The sequence below is a fragment of the Podarcis liolepis genome (genome assembly GCF_965112155.1).
Source record: "Podarcis liolepis genome assembly, chromosome: 4".
Classification (NCBI taxonomy): Eukaryota; Metazoa; Chordata; class Lepidosauria; order Squamata; family Lacertidae; genus Podarcis; species Podarcis liolepis.
In genome coordinates, this window is record NC_139558.1 from 10,205,244 (window position 1) to 10,224,926 (window position 19,683).

Below are 19,683 nucleotides of genomic sequence, written 5' to 3' on the forward strand. Positions count from 1 at the left end.
CCATTTTTTCAATATCTTTAGGTTCATTTGCTTATTTCCTTGACCTCCTCACACCTCCCCTTTTTGTATTCCCGTTTACAAAGTCCTTTCAGCAAATCCTTACCCTCTTTCATTTATCTTTACTCTATATTCTTAACCTATTCTAACTATAAATTCTCTTCCAAATAACTATCTATATTTACATATTATTATAAGCCTTGATACCAAAACCACTTATTTTCAGTCCAACATCACTTTAACATTCATTAATTTTACAGTATTTCTGCAACTGCCTTATTGAATTCTGAAGACTGTTTGAAAACTACAGTTGGTTCGGAACACAGCCGCCAGGGTGTTAACTGAAGCAGGCAGACTGGAACATGTAACACCAGGGTATCATTTCCTACACTGGCCAGTTACCAGTTTGTTCCCCAGTTCAATTCAAAGTGATGTTTCAGGCACTAAAAGCCTTATATGGCCAGGGACCAGCTCACTCATATAAATCTGTACATCCTTTAAGATCCTCAGAAGCCGTGTTCCGGTTTCTCTGCCATCTGAAGAATTACAGGCAGCATATTGGAGCACATGCATGAACTGAGCCTGCTACGAATTTAGCTGCGAAGTGATGTGTAGCAAATATGTACTGTTCAGCATTTTGACCCCGAGGCTCTTTAATGAAGTACGGCTGCAAAGAGCGATTAGGTGGACCTTGGCAAGGACTGCAGTGCTATGAATCAGCCGAAATGGGGGGGAAACAAAAACACTCTCGGGAGCAGAGCATCTTTCTAAAAGATGTCACCGCAGAGGCCCAGCCATGACTCAAGCAAGAGCAAATTGGCATTTAATGACTCACCAATACCATATCCTCCAGCACCTCCGCTTTCCTTGGAGTCGTCCCATCCAAATGGTGACTAATCCCAAGACAAGCGGCCAGCAAAATGTGATCTTCCATAAATGCTTGCTCAGCGTCCAAAAATCTGAAGACATTGCATCCATAGGTAGCGTGGCAAAAGGCCAAATAATCATTAGGCAGGCAGGCAGAGTTTGCTCCTAATGAATTTCTTTTGTTGTGAGTCTGTTCCAAACTCTGTTACACCTCAGACTATAGTAAGCTTATGGAATATAAATAGTCCTGTAGCATAGAGCAGCAGAAAAGTACAATGCATGCCAGCTAATAAAACTGAACTATACATATTTTGTGAACGTGCTCAAGACCGCAATACCTCAAAGACTGCCTCTCCCATATGAACCAACGCGGACTCTGTGATCATCATCTGAGGCCCCCCTTTATAGTATAGTATAGTATAGTACTATAGAGATAGTATTCTTTTTACTGCTAAAAGAGATATAGCATAAAATCAATATCTAGATAGAACAGTTTGATACTTTTCATTTATTTTCCCTATCTATAGTTCACCCTATATGTCAGGCATAGGCAAACTCGGCCCTCCAAATGTTTTGGGACTACAACTCCCATCATCCTTAGCTAACAGGACCAGTGGTCAGGGATGATGGGAATTGTAGTCCCAAAAACATCTGGAGGGCTGAGTTTGCGCATGCCTGCTATATGTTGTAACCATCCTAGGGTGGGATACAGAAGCATTCAGTTAAAAACAGAAAATGACACAGAAAATGCATAAGAAAAGATATAACCAACAAATTTGATAATAAATATACAGAATGTTCCATGCTACCATTTTAAAAAAGCCAGTTCCAGGACTGGAACCATTCCTTAGCCACATTCCTTATGGGTTTCTGTTTGCATATGCCTTTGATATCTCTGCCAAATCGTGGGTTGATCTTCACACTCAAGTTTCACAGTAGAGTAATACCGCCTGAACTTCACCCTCAGCTCTGGGCTTTCATTTTCTTTAACATTTTCCGGATCGGTTACAAATTCCCCCCCGGAAGTGTCTTTTTGCCTGATTTTCCAGAAATATTTTTCTCCAAGGACCAGCGTTCCACTTAAGAGCTGTGAAGCTGCAGCAAGGAACCCCATATAGATAGAAAACCCAGCACGTTGGTCTTTGGGAATGAAAGGCACTCCCAAAACTTGGGGAAGTTTCATTCCTTCGTTTGCGAGGACTGAATACAGATTCCACGAAATGGAAATCAGTACAAATGTTCCCGCTGCCAAGTCCATAATTGCTCCAATGGAAAAGAAGGTAAAGATGAAATTGTCGTGTTTTCCAGGCTTGAAGATGTTATAGAGCGCAAAGGCCATACAAAAAACGGCCACCGCATTTGCAACGATGGCTAATGGCATCAAGTCCTGGGCGGCGGTTATTTCAGCGGGTAGGGACTCCTCATCGTTTAACGCTGTGCATATAATGTTTATTTTCTTCACTGTAATTCTACTCACAGAACAGGCACCCCAGATCCCAATCCCCACAATGCCAGGTTTGTTGCTGCCCATGATGTTCTCAACCTGCCACTCTCTCCATTCGATATTGGCTGTGCTGCAGATGCTCATAACGAAACCAATAAGAGCCAGGACAAAGGCACCAAGTTGAAAACAGGATACCCTGCACAACAGCCGAACAGGAAAGGAGCCATAATCTGCCTGGAGTGGAACTTTAGCTTTGGTACTGGGAAGGCTGGCAACTGAAGGCATGGTGAAATTGGTTCTTCAACCAGTCTCTGGTACGTGGGGGCTTTTTCCAAGGCTTTCTCTGACTTCAGAGAAGACCTGAGAAGACCTGAGAAGACTGAAGCTGGTTTGATCTGGTCCCCATAGCAACTGCTCCTTGGAGTTCTGAGGCAGTTAGAATGCAGCAATGCTCAGAACACCACAAATCATAACTCCAGGGTACTGGTCATTTGGAACATTTGGCAAATGTTATGTATCGAAGTTCTCACCCTGGCCACCAGGGGTATCGTGTATATAGTTTTCACTCAGGTCCAGGTCAGTTAATTTAGGCGGGAAACCCTGGGTTGTCACGACGTTGACAGCCGGCTGCCTATAAAAGCAGGCCGGCTGAGCTGTTTGCTGTTCAGTTCAGTTCCAGCTTACTTATAAAGAACTACTCGGAGAAATCTGTGTGGCGTCTGCTATGTCCACCCACTATTTAATAGCAACTGCTTGGAGACAGTATGCTTTCGAATACCAGTGTGGTTCTGGCACTTTTAAAGGACACTTTTTTGTTAGATGTAAGCTTATGCAAAGATTGGGTACAAAATGTGGAAATAAACACTAAACACTTCAAGCTGCCCTTTCCAAAGGAATGAGCGAGCAAGATTTGAAATAAACAAAGCAACAACAACACAAATATTTAGTTGTTTCCATTGGGTTTGAACACCACTTTGAATTACAGTAGTGCTGCTGGATCAGACTAAGGATCCATCTAGTCCAGCGTCCCTTTTCTAAAAATGAAAAGCTTTATAAGAACTCTTTGGGAACAGACAAGTATTATCTCCAATGCTTTTCTTAAAAAAAATAAATGTTTAGAGGTACTCTCATTTTGACTCAAGAAAATCACCATTTTATAGTTCAAATTGGAGAAAAATAAATACAGTAAATGGACAAAAGTACAAAGATTCACAAAATGTTGAGGGGTATGTGTACTGCTGCGTCTGCATCCCCCCCGAAAAAAGCACTGGTTATCTCCATTTTACAGCCTGGCAGAGGTTTGGAGACGTCTGATACTGAAATAATTTCTAGCTTAAGTTAAGACCACTCTGTAAATTCATGGTGAGGCTGATCTTTGGTGAGATTTCTTTCTTTCTTTTTTTGAAATATTTTTTATTGGTTTTACAAAATAAATCACACAATTAAATTTTGAAATAAAACAAGATGTTTCTGAATCTTAGGACTTCCCTTCACTTTGTGGGTCCTTTAAATATCTTAATCATCTGCATATTATAGTCCATCTGAATTATAGTCCTCCAAAATATCCAAAGTCTTTAAAATATTGCAAGAGTTATTTGAAGCCTGCCAAAGAGTTCAAGTGTTTACAGTGTTCTTTTAATGAGCACTCCCACTTTACTTTGTGGGTGCCCTTTGCGGGATCGCGCGTGGTGCTACAGTTCCCTGGGAACTTACTGGCAAACAGGGGCTGGCTTGCCTCTCAGTGTTAATTTTTGGAGGATCATGCCCAGCCTCAGTAATCAATTTTCTTGCTGGGAGGTGGGGCCAGCCCCATTTATAAATAGGGGGTGGAGCCAACAGTAGACAGGCAGTCGGCTCTGGAGATTCACCCTCCCTACCCTCCCTTAGTTTAATGTTTCTTGTTTGCAGGTTAACTTTTTCTTCCTGTTTAGTGGGCTCTGCTACAGTCTTTGACTGGTTGCTATTGAAGGACCGGGAAGAAATTTTCCTGCGTTGGCAGGTTTTGTCTTCCCCATAGCAATTCGTCACAATTTAGGCAGTTATGGCCTTGGGTGGAATCCTTTAGACTTTTCTTCCCTATATGGGTGTGTGTGTGTATGTGAAGTGGTGACTCACCCCCCTGTGGCAGCGATTCCAGGGTCCCCCTCTTAAGGGGGTTATATAATGGGTGTCCCTGAAAGGTCGTCAGTGAACTACCGTGCGGGCAGGGATATGGGCTTGGCTGCCTGCTACGCTTAAGTCTCACAGAGCACCCCCATATCCCATTTATCCTGATGAGCCCCAGTTCCCCCCGGAGGCCTAAGCCAAGGTCTTCCTACATTCAGAAGTTTAATAAAGTTGTGGCCTAATTTTAATTCCATGTAACGTTGTCAGAGTCTTTATTCCTTCCTTGTGATCCTTGGGGGCTGGCGCTGGCGCTGCCTAATCACGCAAATATAATCTACATTTGTCCCATTCTCTATTGAAGTTTTGAGCCTCCTGATTTCTGATTTCCCCAGTCCATCTAGCCATCTCTGCGTCTGAGGCCCTTCTTCATGAGAGGTCCATATGGTGACATGAGAAAGGGTCTTCTTTGTGGTGGCTCCCCACTTGTGGAATGCCCTCCCCAGGGAGGCTTGCCTGGAGACTTCGTTACATGTCTTTAGACACCAGGCAAAAACGTCCCTCTTCATCAAGGTCTTTGGCTAATTAAACAATCTATGGCCTTTTCAACTATGTGTGTGTTGGAGGTACTGTTTTGTTTGTTATTAGGTTATGTATTTTTGTGTTTTACACTGCAAAGCACCCTATGAGCCTCAGATGAAGGGCAGTATAAAAGTAATTATAAGTATAATTATAATACAGTGGTACCTTGATTCTCAAACTTAATCCATTCTGGAAGTCCGTTCCAAAACCAAAGTGTTCCAAAAACAAGGTGCGCTTTCCCATAGAAAGTAATGCAAAACGGATTAATCCGTTCCAGACTTTTACAAACAACCCCTAAAACAGAAATTTAACATGAATTTTACTATCTAACAAGACCATTGACCCATAAAATGAAAGCAATAATGTGCTATTCTATACTATAAAATAAATAAGACAGTACTGCAGATGACAAAAATTAAAATTATTTTTTTCCCCTGCCTGCACTGATGATAGTCATTGTCAGAAGGTCAGCAGTTTGAATCCCCGTAATGGAGTGAACTCCCATTGCTCAGTCCCAGCTCCTGCCAAACTAGCAGTTTTAAAGCACACCAATGCAAGAAGATAAATAGGTACCTCTGTAGCGGGAAGGCAAACGGCGTTTCTGTGTGCTCTGGTTTCCGTAACTGTCCCATTGCACCAGAAGCGGTTTAGTCATGCTGGCCACATGGCCCAGAAAGTTGTCTGTGGACCAACGCCGGCTCCCTCGGGCTGAAAGCAAGATGAGCACCACAACCTCATAGTCGCCTTTGGCTGGACTTAACCGTCCAGGGGTCTTTTACCTTTAACTTGTTCTCTGTGAAGTGACGCTGCCATTGAGGTGGCATGGGATGCAAAGACAGGCAAATGATGGACTGAACAGAATATTATAGGAGCAGCTTAGCGGGAAGAGAACTGCACTACATTATCACAGTATCAAAAGTTAAAACATAGGTTTCCCTGTTGCAATCTGGCAGTCCTACCACAGGCATTCCATATCATGACCAAAGTGGGGCTATACTCTCGCCTCCTGCGCACACCCCTCCTTACGACAGCCCACTGGATCTTATGAACATCTCTGCAACTTGTTCTGGTTTGGGTAACAGGCAACCACTATGATGCCTGGTCACTGGAGGAAAGAGCTCTGCTGCTTTCTGAAATTCTCATCCGAGCATTGCTTTTGACTGAACATTTTTGACTGATCCCCTCGGGCTCAGTGCCAGGCTTTGCAGGAGCTGCGGCTGCCCCTTCCACGTACAGAGCTAATTATAGGACAGTCCTCGGGGGTTTCCCTCAAAATGGAGGCAAAGCAGTTTGCTCTGGCCTATTTCCAGAGCAACTCAGCTGAGGTGGAGCTGCCTTCCCAAAGACATGGAAATCACATGTTCCCCCTTCATTGCTTAGCGTGCATTGTTTATAACATTAGGACATTTACCACTTCAGATGCACCACCTTCCCTTCATTAAAACAAGATTTCCAAGAGCCAGCCAAATCACAAATTAAGAAGAATGAAGAATGTTAGTTTTATACATTTTGGGATGCATACATGCAGAAAGGGATAGTTAGGGTCAATAAACATTTAAAATCAGAAAGTCACAAAAGGGGTGGTCAGGCTTACACCCCTTTCACATCCCGGGTCAGCTTTCTGTGTTTCAACAGCCTAATTTAAGTTGAAAAGTTACTTTGTGGCTAATACTCTTAAACAACTGGGAGTCGGGAGCACATGCTGGACTACTGAAATGCCAAAGCACTGGGGCAACAAAGTAAAACTTCCACAGTTGTGAAAATCAGATGCATTTCACTCAATGCGTAATGTTGGGCAAACTGAACTGCACGGTTTTATTTCCAAAGAGAAGAACTTTCCAAATTGCAGATCCAGATTGACTCCAGATATAATGAATATTTGCAGCATAGCGATAGCTGGCACTGAGTGGCTGACACAGAGAGAATATCCAGCGTTGCAAATACATGCACTTGTTCCCAATACAATTATTGCTAATGACTCAAGGTGAACTGGGACGCGGGTGGCACTGTGGGTTAAACCACAGAGCCTAGGACTTGCCGATCAGAAGGTCGGCAGTTCGAATTCCCACAACGGGGTGAGCTCCCGTTGCTCGGTCCCTGCTCCTGCCAACCTAGCAGTTCAAAAGCACATCAAAGTGCAAGTAGATAAATAGGTACTGCTCCGGCGGGAAGGTAAACGGTGTTTCCATGCGCTGCTCTGGTTCGCCAGAAGTGGCTTAGTCATGCTGGCCACATGACCCGGAAGCTGTATGCTGGCTCCCTCGGCCAATAAAGCGAGATGAGCGCCGCAACCCCAGAGTTGGTCACGACTGGACCTAATGGTCAGGGGTCCCTTTACCTTTACCAAGGTGAACTGGTGAGCGGCTCTTATGGTCCATGTCTAAGAAAGTTCTTCCCCTCCCAAGAAAATACTGAGCTACTCATCTCCCATGTATCCCTTAACTTCCTATATTGTATTATAATAGATTCAAATTGTTTCAAAAGGCTTGAGCAAATCTTGGCTGAAAATAAGACCACAAGTATCAGCCTGCCATTTGCATTCATTCTGACTTGGATGGTTTCTGCGCAGCTATGTTGCTTATTTATTCATGCTTTTATTACGGTACTTTTATATCCTGCTTTTCCCCCAGTGAGCTCAAGGCAGCACGGGTGGTTTCCTAACCTCTCAGCTATCCACACGCAGAGGCTTTCTCCCTGCAGACAACCACAACTCATGCAACTAATACCTGCAGGTAGAGAGGGAGGCATGCAATTGTGGGTCAGGAATAGAAGCACAGCCCTGCTCCTGTGCTCCTGCTTCAGTTTTTGCTTTTCGATGGGTTAGCAAAATTGGTTCACACTGCTTTGAGAATGCAAGTTGAAAAGCAGCACGTAAACCCTGTAAGTCAATGTTGTAATCCTATGCACACTTCCTAGACAATAAGCCCTGCTGAACACAATGGAGCTCTTGTCCAAGCTAAACATGCCTAGGATTGTGCTGCACATATTCATCATGAGCTGCCACACAAGGCTGGTAATGCAGCAGTTTCTGAAAAGCTGGTACCTCAGACGCAAGCTCTGCAAAGAGCCACTGTAGTTTTTCAGTTCCCTCCCTCCCCCTGTGGGAATACCTCTCGGCCATGTTTCTCCGCTTCTGTAATCTACCAGCATCAAAGAAGAGGTAGCAAAACAACATCACACCCTCGTGATGTGGTATGCAACTGCCAGCCAGAGTGTTAACCTCAGATCAAGCTTTCCATTAAACGTAGATCCCAGAGTATCAATATAATCAATGGGTTTTAAGTGCTGCAAAAATATCAAGCTTAGAACCACACGTTCTTCTCCCCTGCATATTTTTACTGCGGCAGTTGCTTCCTAATTCTGTTTCTCAGAGATCTTGCTGAGGTCTTCTTTTTCTCTTCTGTCATAATTGTAGGTGCGGGTATCCACCGTTTTCCTTAATTATTTTCCCATCCACGTCAGCCTCCATTTTCCCGAAGACATAATTCACATTAATTAGAGTGTTTTATTAGTCCACCTTAATCTATGGATTCTTTTTGCGCCGTGGTGGGTGGCTGACTTCATTGTTTCCCACCCCCCACCCCACAACAGGCAACATGCAAACAACATTGCAAAGAGATAGCTGCTAAATAATCCGGGGGGGGGGGCTGGGGGCTGGGTAATAGCCACAATGCTGCGCCTGAGGGAGTTTGTGGTGTCGGCTCAGCCTTCATTTCTGTCAGTGGCAGGTACAAATTTCTACATGCATCAGCTTTGCTCTTCCACGTATGGTATAAATGGAATGGAATGATGATATTATTCTACATTATTCCAGCTTGCACCTGGAAATTAATGGACCCTGAAAAGGATTGCGACAAGATAATGTAATGCCATCTTCCAGGGATACCAGAGGATAGGTGTTTTAAAGTTATTCACAAAGAGTGAAGCATAACTAGGCTGGAGCTCTGTTTTATCTTTTGTGAAACAAACCCCAAAGAGCGTTCCCCCCAGGTCAAACCACTGTCATGTGAAACCAATTGGCCTCCAATAGCTGACCATAAAATTCCAGTCACCTGTTTCTCTTTTTGAAATTCAAGCCTGTTAAGTCGTGGGTTGACATAGCAGCCGGCACAGCGATTTCTTCAAGTAGCTCTTTATTATGGTAAGCTGGAATAGAACTGACTGGGAACAGCTCAGCCGGCCTGTATTTATAGGCAGCCGGCTGTCAACATTGTAACCACCACAGCCCAGAGTTCCCGCCTAAAATAACTGCCGCGGACCTGAGTGAAAACTATCTACAGACCTGAGTGAAAACTATATACAGTATCCCCCTGTTGGCCCAGGGTGAAACTACACTACATAACACCCCTCCCCACCGAGATAAGGCGTTAGTTACAATCGTAATGGTTTCCTTATATACAGCACTACGCGTAATGGTTCAATTAAGCACAAAAGCGTATCGGTTACATTTCCCATACTTAGACCAACAGTGATACCTGTCCAACAACATAGTCCTTTAAATAAGTTGGGCGCTTGGCAACTCTGCCAGACCGCCGGGGACTGGTAGCCAAGTCCGGAGGGCCACACAGTTCTCGCTGAGGCTGTGGTGCGACCCTAGGTGGCGTTGGAACCAACTCCCCTGGATCCGCTGCTGTGGGTGGAGCCTCCGCAAGTGGAGTGGTCTGAGTCTGTTCTGAAACGGCTTGGTTCGGCTCCACGCTGGCAGTTTGCGAGGGAGGTGTAGGTGGGGCCTCGCCATCTGTACGTGTCTCTTCTGGAGCCGCAAGCGCAGTTGGGGGCACCTCGGTAGTGTCCAAGTCCCCAACCCTGCGCCTAAGCTGGTCTATGTGCCGTCGCCACAAGCGTCCGTCTTCGAGTGCCACCTGGTACGAGCGAGGTCCAGTGACTCCCACTACTGTGGCTGGCACCCAAGGGATGTCCCCCACATAGTTCCGGGCAAAGACCTGGTTTCCTGGGACAAATGACCGTGGTGCGTTGGCACAGCCTGGGGGTTCAGCCACGGCAAAGTCTGGGTGTAGCCGGTCGAGCGGTGACCTGAGGCGGCGGCCCATAAGCAGTTCAGCAGGACTCCTCCCTGTGGCCGCATGAGGGGTGATGTGTTGCACAAACAAGTATTCGGCGACCCGCTCATGCCAGTCTCCCCGGTCCAGGCGCGCCAGTGCCTCTTTTGTCGAGCGCACCATTCTTTCCGCTTGCCTGTTGCTGGATGGATGAAAGGGTGCCGTTAGGGCATGGCGGATGCCCAGTCCCAAAAGATACCGCTCAAACGTGCCTGACGTGAACTGCGGTCCGTTGTCAGAGACAAGGACATCAGGACACCCATGCGTTGCAAACAGGCCTCGCAGCACCCGGATGACAGCTTCGGTAGTGGTGGAGGGCATCAGGGCGACCTCCAGCCATTTGGAATAGGCGTCCACCACTACCATAAAGGTCCGGCCGTGAAAGGGGCCAGCCAGATCGATGTGCACCCTCGACCAGGGTGTCTTTGGCGTCTCCCAGGTGTGTCCCTTAGCTGCCGGTGGTGCAGGCCTCGACTCCTGGCACGCTTGACAGGCGGACACCCAGGCAGTGATGGCATCGTCCATATTAGGCCACCAGACGTAACACCGAGCCAACGCCTTCATTTTGACAATTCCCGGGTGGCCAACGTGCAGAGCCTCCAGGACGCGCTGACGGAGTCCCTGGGGAATCACGACGCGGTCTCCCCACAGCAGGCAGCCGCGATGAGCTGAGAGTTCATGTTGTCTGGTTGCGAAGGGCTGGAACTCCGATGCAAAAGGCCCTTGTGGCCACCCCCTCCACACCCAGTTGAGCACCCGGCTGATGGTGCGATCCTGGGCAGATGCGGAGGCCACAGTGGCAGCCGATACAGGCGCTGCCGGAAGATCCTCAATCAGAAGGAGCGATGAAGCTGGAGCCGGGTCTTCCACAAATGCTGGAAGAGGGCAACGGCTGAGGGCGTCGGCATGGCCCATCGATTTCCCCGGGCGATGGATGAGCCGGTAGTGGTAGGCAGCCAGGAAAACAGTCCATCGCAGCATGCGTGGTGAGAGGACCGGTGGAGTTGGACGATCACCGGCGAGGAGGCCCAGGAGTGGCTTGTGGTCAGTGATGAGGTCAAAAGTCCTGCCATAGAGGTATTCATGGAACCTCTTCACTCCAGCCACAAGTGCCAATGCCTCCTTGTCGAGCTGGCTGTAATTCCGTTCCGTCGGAGATAGTGTCCTGGAAAAGTAGGCGAGCGGTGCTTCTCTTCCATCTGGAAAACGGTGACTAAGGACAGCACCGATGCCAAAAGGTGAGGCGTCGCAGGCAAGGACCAGCGGCCTGGATTCACTGTACTGTACCAGCACACTGTCTGAAGAAAGGAGAGCCTTGACCGCGTTGAAGGCCGCCGTCTCCCGATGACCCCAGGCCCAAGGCGTCTTAGTGCTAAGGAGTCGGTGAAGAGGCTCAGCCACTGTGGCTTTGTGGGGCAGGAACATGTTATAAAAGTTCAGCAGCCCCAGGAATGCCTGCAACTCCGTTTTGTTCTTTGGGGTGGGGGCCTGCTGGATAGCGCGGATCTTGGATGTGGTTGGATGAAGACCGGAGGCATCGATAAGATAGCCCAGGAACTCTACCTGTGGAACGGCGATCTGGCACTTCTCCCTCTTTACCTTGAGCCCGGCCTCCTGGAACCTGGTCAGCACGGCACGGAGGCGCTCGAACAGCTGCTGGTGTGAGTCTGCAGACACCAAGACGTCATCAAAATATGGTACCACGCCCGGAAGCCCTTGCAGGAGACGCTCCATAAGGCTTTGGAAGATGCCAGGAGCCACACTCACCCCGAACTGCAACCGGCGGCAACGGAATGCCCCCCGGTGGGTGACGATCGTCTGGGCTTCAGCAGTGGCATCATCGACTGGCAGTTGTTGATAGGCTTGGGCAAGGTCCAGCTTAGCGAAGACCTTACCCTCACCCAGGGAATGCAGCAGGTGTTGGACAACAGGAACCGGATAAGCGTGCTGCTGAAGTGCCTTGTTGATCGTGCACTTGTAGTCAGCGCAGATTCTCACCGACCCATCTGGCTTGACAGGCGTGACGATGGGGGTTTCCCACTTTGCGTGGTCAACCGGCTCCAAAACTCCTTGGGCGATCAGTTTGTCCAGTTGTTCGTCCACCTTAGCCTTGAGAGCAAAGGGAACCCGGCGTGGCTTTAGCTTGATGGGGGCGACTTGTGGATCAAGGCTAAAGGAGATGGGCGTACCTGTATATTGGCCCAAGGTGCCGTCAAAAACCTCGGCAAAGTCTTTGACCAGACCCTCAGTCTCTGCGTTAGAGATGCAGTTGATGCCGGTGACTTCCAGGCCGAGGGCATCAAACCAGTCTAGCCCTAGGAGGCTTGGCCGCTGACCTTCGACCACCACCAACCGGAGCAGGCCCGAAAAATCCTTGAAGGCGATCCGGAACCGGCCAACGCCTACCACGGGAATGTCGTTTCCCTGGTAGTCTCTCAGGTGTACGCGGTGAGAGTTGAGTTGCCTTTTGGACACTCTGGGTACCAGTCTTTTGATGGTGCTCCATGACACGATGGACAGGGCAGACCCGGTGTCGATCTCCATGTCACATGGAGCTCCTTCAATGAGCACCGTGACGTTCAGCTTGCGTCGCGTAGTCGAGTCGGTTTGGCCAATCGTGGTTCCAGACGGGCAGCGGCAGTTGGTGAGAGCGAAACAACTTTCCTTGGCAGACTGGAGTGAAGACTTGGACTTGCGAGTCGATGAAGGGGGGGTGTCAGACGGAGCCGATCGGCAGACCTTAGCGATGTGGCCCCTTCTGGAACACTTCCTACAGATGGCGTCTCTGAATCGACACTTGGCACGGGAATGGTTGCCTCCGCAGCCAGCACATTCCGGTTGGCCCTTGGACTTCTGTTGGAACTTCCTGCGCTCCCGCTTTGTCTGGTGCACGTCATCGTCTTCACTGGAGGATGCCTCCTCACTGCTGGCCTCTTCATGATGCACCGGAACTGGCTCCCTAGCAAGACGCGGGCTGCTGGACTTGCGGATCTCCTGGGCGGAGCGTTCCGCAGCTTCTGAGGCCACAGCCTCCTCAATGGCTTTCTGTAGCGTGAGGTCTGGCTTGGCTAGGAGGCGCCGTTGCAGATGGATGTCCCGGACCCCGCAGACGATTCGATCCATCAGGGCATCGTCTAAGTCTCGGAACTCACAGTGCATTGCAGCCTGTCGCAGGGCGGTGGTGTAGTTGTTGATTGACTCCCCCTCTGCCTGGTTCCGGTGGTAGAACGCATGGCGGGCAGCAATCTTGGACGGCTTTGGTGCGTAGTGGTTGCGGAGCTTCTCTTGGATCGTGTCCCATGGTGTTGCCTGGACTGCTTCAGGCGCAACCAACGCTCGGGCTGTCTCAAACACCTCAGGCCCACAGAGGCTGAGGAATAGGCCCCGCTTCCGATCCTTTGATACTGCTGTCAGCTCGTTGGCTTGGAGGTAGCAGTCGAACCGAGCGAGGTAGGAGTCCCATGATTCAGAGGCTGGCGCAAACGGTGGTAGAGGCACAAGTGAAGCCATGATTCCGATGCCGGCGTGAAGGGCGATGGATGGAACACAGTGCTCTAGCCAGAACAGTCAGCTCTGAATTGGTTCTTCCCAGTGATTTCGCTCAGTGATTTCGCTCTGTGATTCAGCTCAGTGATTCAGCTCAGTTCAGAGGCTGGCCGCATCTGGCTGTGCTCTGATGTCCATCCATCCCATCCTCGTCGCCAGTGTTAAGTCGTGGGTTGACATAGCAGCCGGCACAGCGATTTCTTCAAGTAGCTCTTTATTATGGTAAGCTGGAATAGAACTGACTGGGAACAGCTCAGCCGGCCTGTATTTATAGGCAGCCGGCTGTCAACATTGTAACCACCACAGCCCAGAGTTCCCGCCTAAAATAACTGCCGCGGACCTGAGTGAAAACTATCTACAGACCTGAGTGAAAACTATATACAGTATCCCCCTGTTGGCCCAGGGTGAAACTACACTACATAACAAAGCCAATGTTTTAAAGAGAGTGGCTGTGTATACATAAAAGACATCCAAAATTACTACAGGATTTTCTCCCAGTAATAAATGGGGAATGTATAATGAGAGAAGCATTTCCTGAGGTCCAAAGCCCACTTGTAAAGTTATATGTCCCTGCTTACTCCCCAGATATGCACTGTCAGGAAATTATCCACCTGGAGAGTGAATCTTTATGTATCCTCTATTCTGTCATCTTATTGACCTCATCATTGCTTTGTCAAATTCATCTGTGCCAAATGCTGCTGTCACAGAGGTTTGTAAAATTTTACTGCATCATAAACGGGAGACCGTGGGTGTGTATGGACTATCAAGTATAATACATTAATACGAGCTAATATCTCCAAAAGAAGCTAAGAATGTGGATTCCCACATCTGCATTTTATGAAAAATTAAACCCTGCCTTTACACATTATATATACAGTACCTATTAAAAAAAGCAAACATCACTATTTAAACTGTGAAACAATTCGCTGTGTTTCATGTTCTCGTTTTTTGAGTTTCAAAGAGGTCACCCTATCCTCTTTGATTATTTATTTACTAATTATTTCAAGAGTGTTCTCCCAGGAAGTGTTCCCCTTCTTCTGAATTGTGTTTGGGCACCAGACAGATCTGCATGCATGCTGATGTCGGTGTGGCATTATGACACCATCCCATCGACAGGGCTGGGGAACGGCCATTTTCATAAAAGGGAAAAGCTGAAGGGGAGAAATGGAACATCTGGAAAACTACCAATTGGTCAGTCTGACTCTGATACAACAGGTGAGTTGTATATGAGGCAGCGTGGACAGCCACCTCAGGCTGTTGGGTTTGGGCAGGACTATTTTTCTATAATAGGACGCGGGTGGCGCTGTGGTGTAAACCACTGAGCCTTGGGCTTGCTGATCGGAAGGTTGGCGGTTCGAATCCCCGTGACGGGGCGATTTCCTGTTGTTCAGTCCCAGCTCCTGCCAACCTAGCAGTTCGAAAGCACGTCAAAGTGCAAGTAGACAAATAGGTACCACTCCGGCGGGAAGGTAAACGGCGTTTCTGTGCGCTGTTCTGGTTCGCCAGAAGCGGCTTAGTCATGTTGGCCACATGACCCGGAAAAACTGTCTGTGGACAAACGTCGGCTCCCTCAGCCAGTAAAGCGAGATGACCGCTGCAACCCCAGAGTCATTCGTGACTGGACTTAACTGTCAGGGGTCCTTTACCTTTTTACCTTTTTATTTTTCTATAAATAGAAAATTGAGGTGCTGGAACTGAGTTCTGGCAAGCTCTGGCTGGGAAAAAAAAGAGCCCTGGTTTGGGGCATCATGAAAGGGGAATATTGACTATATTGGGCATTTATTCCCAGGGAAAGGCAATTGTGGAATTTTCTGTGTCAAAATAACTTGACCGGTTTTGGTGGTTTCCTTAAAAAAAAAAAAAAAAAAGCTCTCAACGATTTGGGGGTCTTCCTGGTTTTTGAAATATGGCAACCCTAAGCCTTGGGTACTACACACTTTGTATTGGAAAGGGGAGTTGTTTACTGTTCTGCCTCAAGCACCAAAATGTCTTGGGATGGTACAGTGTTACGCATGAAATCTCTGCCGCTTTAACAATGTTTTTCCTGTACCATTCGAGACAAGTGGTCACCTACTTCCTGATTTCCCCCGGTTATGTTTCTGTGGCCAAAGCTCTCTAAGCCAAGGACCGAAATTGCTATCTTGATTACACCCAGCATGCGATAAGATCAACATCAATTGTAAGATTCATTGGAATGTATCTGCCATAATCATACAATAATAATCTCCAGGGAAATGGAGAGCTTTCTTCTTTGAGATATTTCTGAGTGTGCTCTTGTTTGAGTTCAAGCACTTAGAAAATAAGCCATTTATCTTATTAAGCCATGTAGCTCCCACAAATGTCACATAAAAATGTAATAGCGAAAAACAGATGTTGCATTACAGAAAATGATAGTGAAACTTATTCACATTAAAAATTGTAGGAAATAACCTAGGCTTCCACAGCCTCGTTTAACTGCACTGTGGATGAGAGCTTTGCTCTGTTCTGTGTTTGTGAATCGTACAAAGTGATTCCCCCCTCTTTCTTTCAGAGGGAACAAGCTTGTTTTCTCCTCCTGTGGAGGGTAGGATTGGAACCAATGGCTTCAAGTTACAAGAAAGGAGATTCCAACTAAACATACGGAAAAACTTTCTGACAGTAAGAGCTGTTTGACAGTGGAACAGACTCCCACAAGAGATGATGGACTCTCCTTCCTTGGAGGTTTGTAAGCAGAGTATGGATGACCATCTGTCATGGATGCTTTAGCTTAGATTCCTGTATCGCAAGGGGTTGGACTAGATGACCCTTGGGTCCCTCCCAACTCTGAAATGCTATGATTCTACAAACCAGCTCAATTTAAGGATTATTCTTCCTCACAGACAGGTGCACTGCATTCCCTCAGAACCAAGTTCCATTTCTTAAAGATGTTGCAGAGCTCCAGAACCACACGGATTGGCTCAAGTCCTAGGTGATTCTGTTCCCATAGACAAAAATTTAAATCTTCCCACTTCCAGATTTTGGTGTGTGTGTTCATGCAATGCCTTAAAAGAAAATGTGATGAAAGTGATGTATAGATGGTATATTACACCCGTCAAATTAGCTAAAATGTATAAAGTTAGTAATAAATGTTGGAAATGTAAAGAAAAAGAAGGAACATTTTATCATATGTGGTGGGAATGTAAAAAAGTCAAAAGCTTCTGGGAGATGATATATAATGAGATGAAAAAAATGTTGAAATATACATTTATAAAGAAACCAGAAGCATTCTTATTGGGCATTGTAGGAGGTGATATAAATAGAAAGGAATGTAAGCTGTTCTTATATGCAACAACGGCAGCAAGAATGTTATTGGCCCAAAAATGGAAGCAAGAAGAATTACCGACGAAAGAAGAATGGAGGAAGGAATTAATGGACTATGCAGAATTGGATAAACTAACAGGAAAGATCCGAAATCGGCGGGACCAGAAATTCACAGAAGACTGGAGTAAATTTACAGATTATTTGAAAAGTATTTGTGATGACCAGACTAAGTTTGTAGGTTTGCAAGAAGTTTTGTGAGGAGTATTATTGGAATTATTGCAAAAATGGATAAGGGAGAGGAGGGTTAGTTAAGACAATTAAAGGTAATAAGAATTTAAGAAATGCATAAGAAGTGGTTAAAACAGTGGATCATCAGAGGTGCTGAGGGAAGTCCAAAAAAAGATTGTATAAATGAGGAAGTTTTGTGGTATGTATTATAATATGTTAAAATTAATAAAAATTATTATTTAAAAAAAAGATTTTGGTGTGTGTTGGGGGGAGAGTTGTGCGACTTTTGAGATTGCCATGACCAGCAAAAGGCGTAAGCAGGCTCAACGTACTGCTAGGAAAGAGCCCCACTGATTCCACCTGTTTCCTGACTAGGCTTGGGTTGGGCTGCCACCATCACATCCCTGGCATTGCCACTAGTCCCACTTGAAACCCCTGGCTTTGCAGGACGCTGAACATTGTGGGAAATATATCAAAGATTCGGACCCTCCTTCCAGATGGGCTTGCCTGGTGATGTCAATGCCCTAGGACAGGAACCTGTGGACCCAACGTTGTATTTTCCCCAGTGCCCAGTGTTTAGTGTCACTAATGCCGGGCTCGCATGTCAAGTGCAAAGATTCATTGGTGGCTGTGATGCCACCCCAGATTGTGTCACTAGAGGGCCCAACTGGACAGACCATACATACTCCATCCCTACTGTGTACACTTATTGGTTAAAAATAAATAAATAGCTACACTGATGTCTCAACTCTTCCTAATGTGGTAGTGGCCCAAAGGGCCACAATGAATGTGATAATGTGAACCCCTATAAATCCTTCAATATGCCCCTAACAGAGACGTTATGGTAACCTGTTGCTTTAAGAAACTGATGATTTTGCAAGATGCTGTCCCCCACTGAGACAGAAGGACAGCTGATAGGTAAATCACGAAGATACAGCTCATAAACTAGAATATAAGTTGATACATGGTGCAAATGGCTACACTTAGCACAGGTTCCCAACATGCACACTAACACAATGTTAGTTTGATCACAGTGAGAATCAAAGTTTAGTTTGCAATGCTTATTGCACATGTGTATTAAACATGAAATGAGGTAATGATGTACATGATTGGTGAAAATTCAAATCCTTTGTTTGAAATGTTATAAATACCACCGCCCTGGCCCTTGGGCGGGTTGCAGTTTGGCGAAAAGATTTGACTGTAACCTATTGCTTTGTAATAAACAACAATGGACTCCTAACTCCTCTTGTCTCTGAGTTTTATTGGCGTAAACTCAGAAGATAAGCCATTTTTGGCTTACAACGCTACGGTGACACCAGTAGAGTACATATTTTATCCTAGCAGAGGGGAAAGAAGTATTTAAAAATATTCTATGCCAGTTTGCCAGGTCACATGACCAAGCTGAATGCGTTTAGGATCCAGTCTAATCCCCACTTGCCATAGGATTGCTCCCTTGAGTGCTTTCACTTGGTAGAATAGACCATACTATCCAGGGGGCACTGATGCCAAGCCCCTTTCTCTCATGTCCATTTGTGAAGGTGAACCAATTTCACAGAATACCAGAAGCATGCAAGTTATTCTATTGATTGAGAATAAATTGTAAACTGGCTGTTTGCAAGAATAATGGTAACTTGTATCACAATTACCAAAGCATCAGATAAAACTCTGATAAATGAAACTTAGGTTTTCATGAATCACGAGAAAGTTATCTCACGGTATCAACGTAAATCTGACAACACAAAGATGGTATTAATAGTGCAGTCGTAAGATTGCAATAACACTTCAGAGGTTACATTTGCCATTAGCATTTAAAAGGTCAGTTGACAATAGAAAACATATTTTCAATGTAAACTTAATTAAGAAAGAAGAGTTGGCCAAATATAAGGCAGATCATACATTAATAGGTAAGTGCAGACAAGGTTTCCCCTTAGAAATCACAGGGGCAACTGTTTAAAAGTGGCACTGATGGTCGTTCTTAGAGGTTAAATTGACGATTTAGAGTGCTAAAACCACAACAGCTGTCAGCAATGAGACAAAATTCACCTTATTTCTCAGTCATAGTTAATATACACATTAAACACATGCTTTGAAAACCACAGATTTACAACTACTGCCTCTTTCACAAATTAGTCCCACAGGGACCCTAATCCAGATTGAGATTATGAGACAGGGGTGTGGAGGAGTGCTTAACCCTTTTCCTCCTTGCACCATTTCCCTGTTGAGAATTACAGATTCAGGTTGGTAGTCATGTTGGTCTGTCCTAATAAATAACAATGGCGAAAGATTTTTTTTTAAATTTATTGAAAGATGTTCCAGTAGCACCTTAAAGACCAACTAAGTATAAGCTTTCTAGGTATGAGCTTTTGTGTTGTATACACACTTCTTCAGATACTCTGAAGCAGAGGTTGCTACAACCTTATAAGTGTTGATGACTGTTAGTGATGGCAGTTGGTTCCACAGGGAAGGGCAAGGGATTTTTAAAGGGATAAAAAGGTAAAGGTACCCCAACCGTTAGGTCCAATCGCAGACGACTCTGGATTTGCACGCTCATCTCACTCTATAGGCCAAGGGAGCTGG

The 19,683-nt window shown here is 46.2% G+C and overlaps 2 long non-coding RNA genes across 5 annotated transcripts in view; both read right to left on the reverse strand.

The window, feature by feature from the left end:
* Window positions 1–19,683, reverse strand: part of LOC310706096 — a 132,921-nt gene that overhangs the window by 100,937 nt on the left and 12,301 nt on the right. Inside the window, exon 3 of one of the 4 annotated variants that reach the window (XR_014525667.1) lies at window positions 5,209–5,287. The exons of 2 other annotated variants lie outside the window; for them this stretch is intronic. This is a non-coding gene — a long non-coding RNA (uncharacterized lncRNA). Of the gene's footprint in view, window positions 1–5,208; window positions 5,288–19,020; window positions 19,362–19,683 lie in introns of those variants that run through there. One more of the 4 variants, XR_014525668.1, reaches the window with a different exon arrangement.
* On the reverse strand, window positions 7,600–15,463 carry LOC310706104. Its single transcript, XR_014525678.1, has 2 exons — window positions 14,029–15,463; window positions 7,600–9,070 (listed from the first exon to the last, which is right to left on the reverse strand). It is a non-coding gene; the product is annotated as an uncharacterized lncRNA (long non-coding RNA).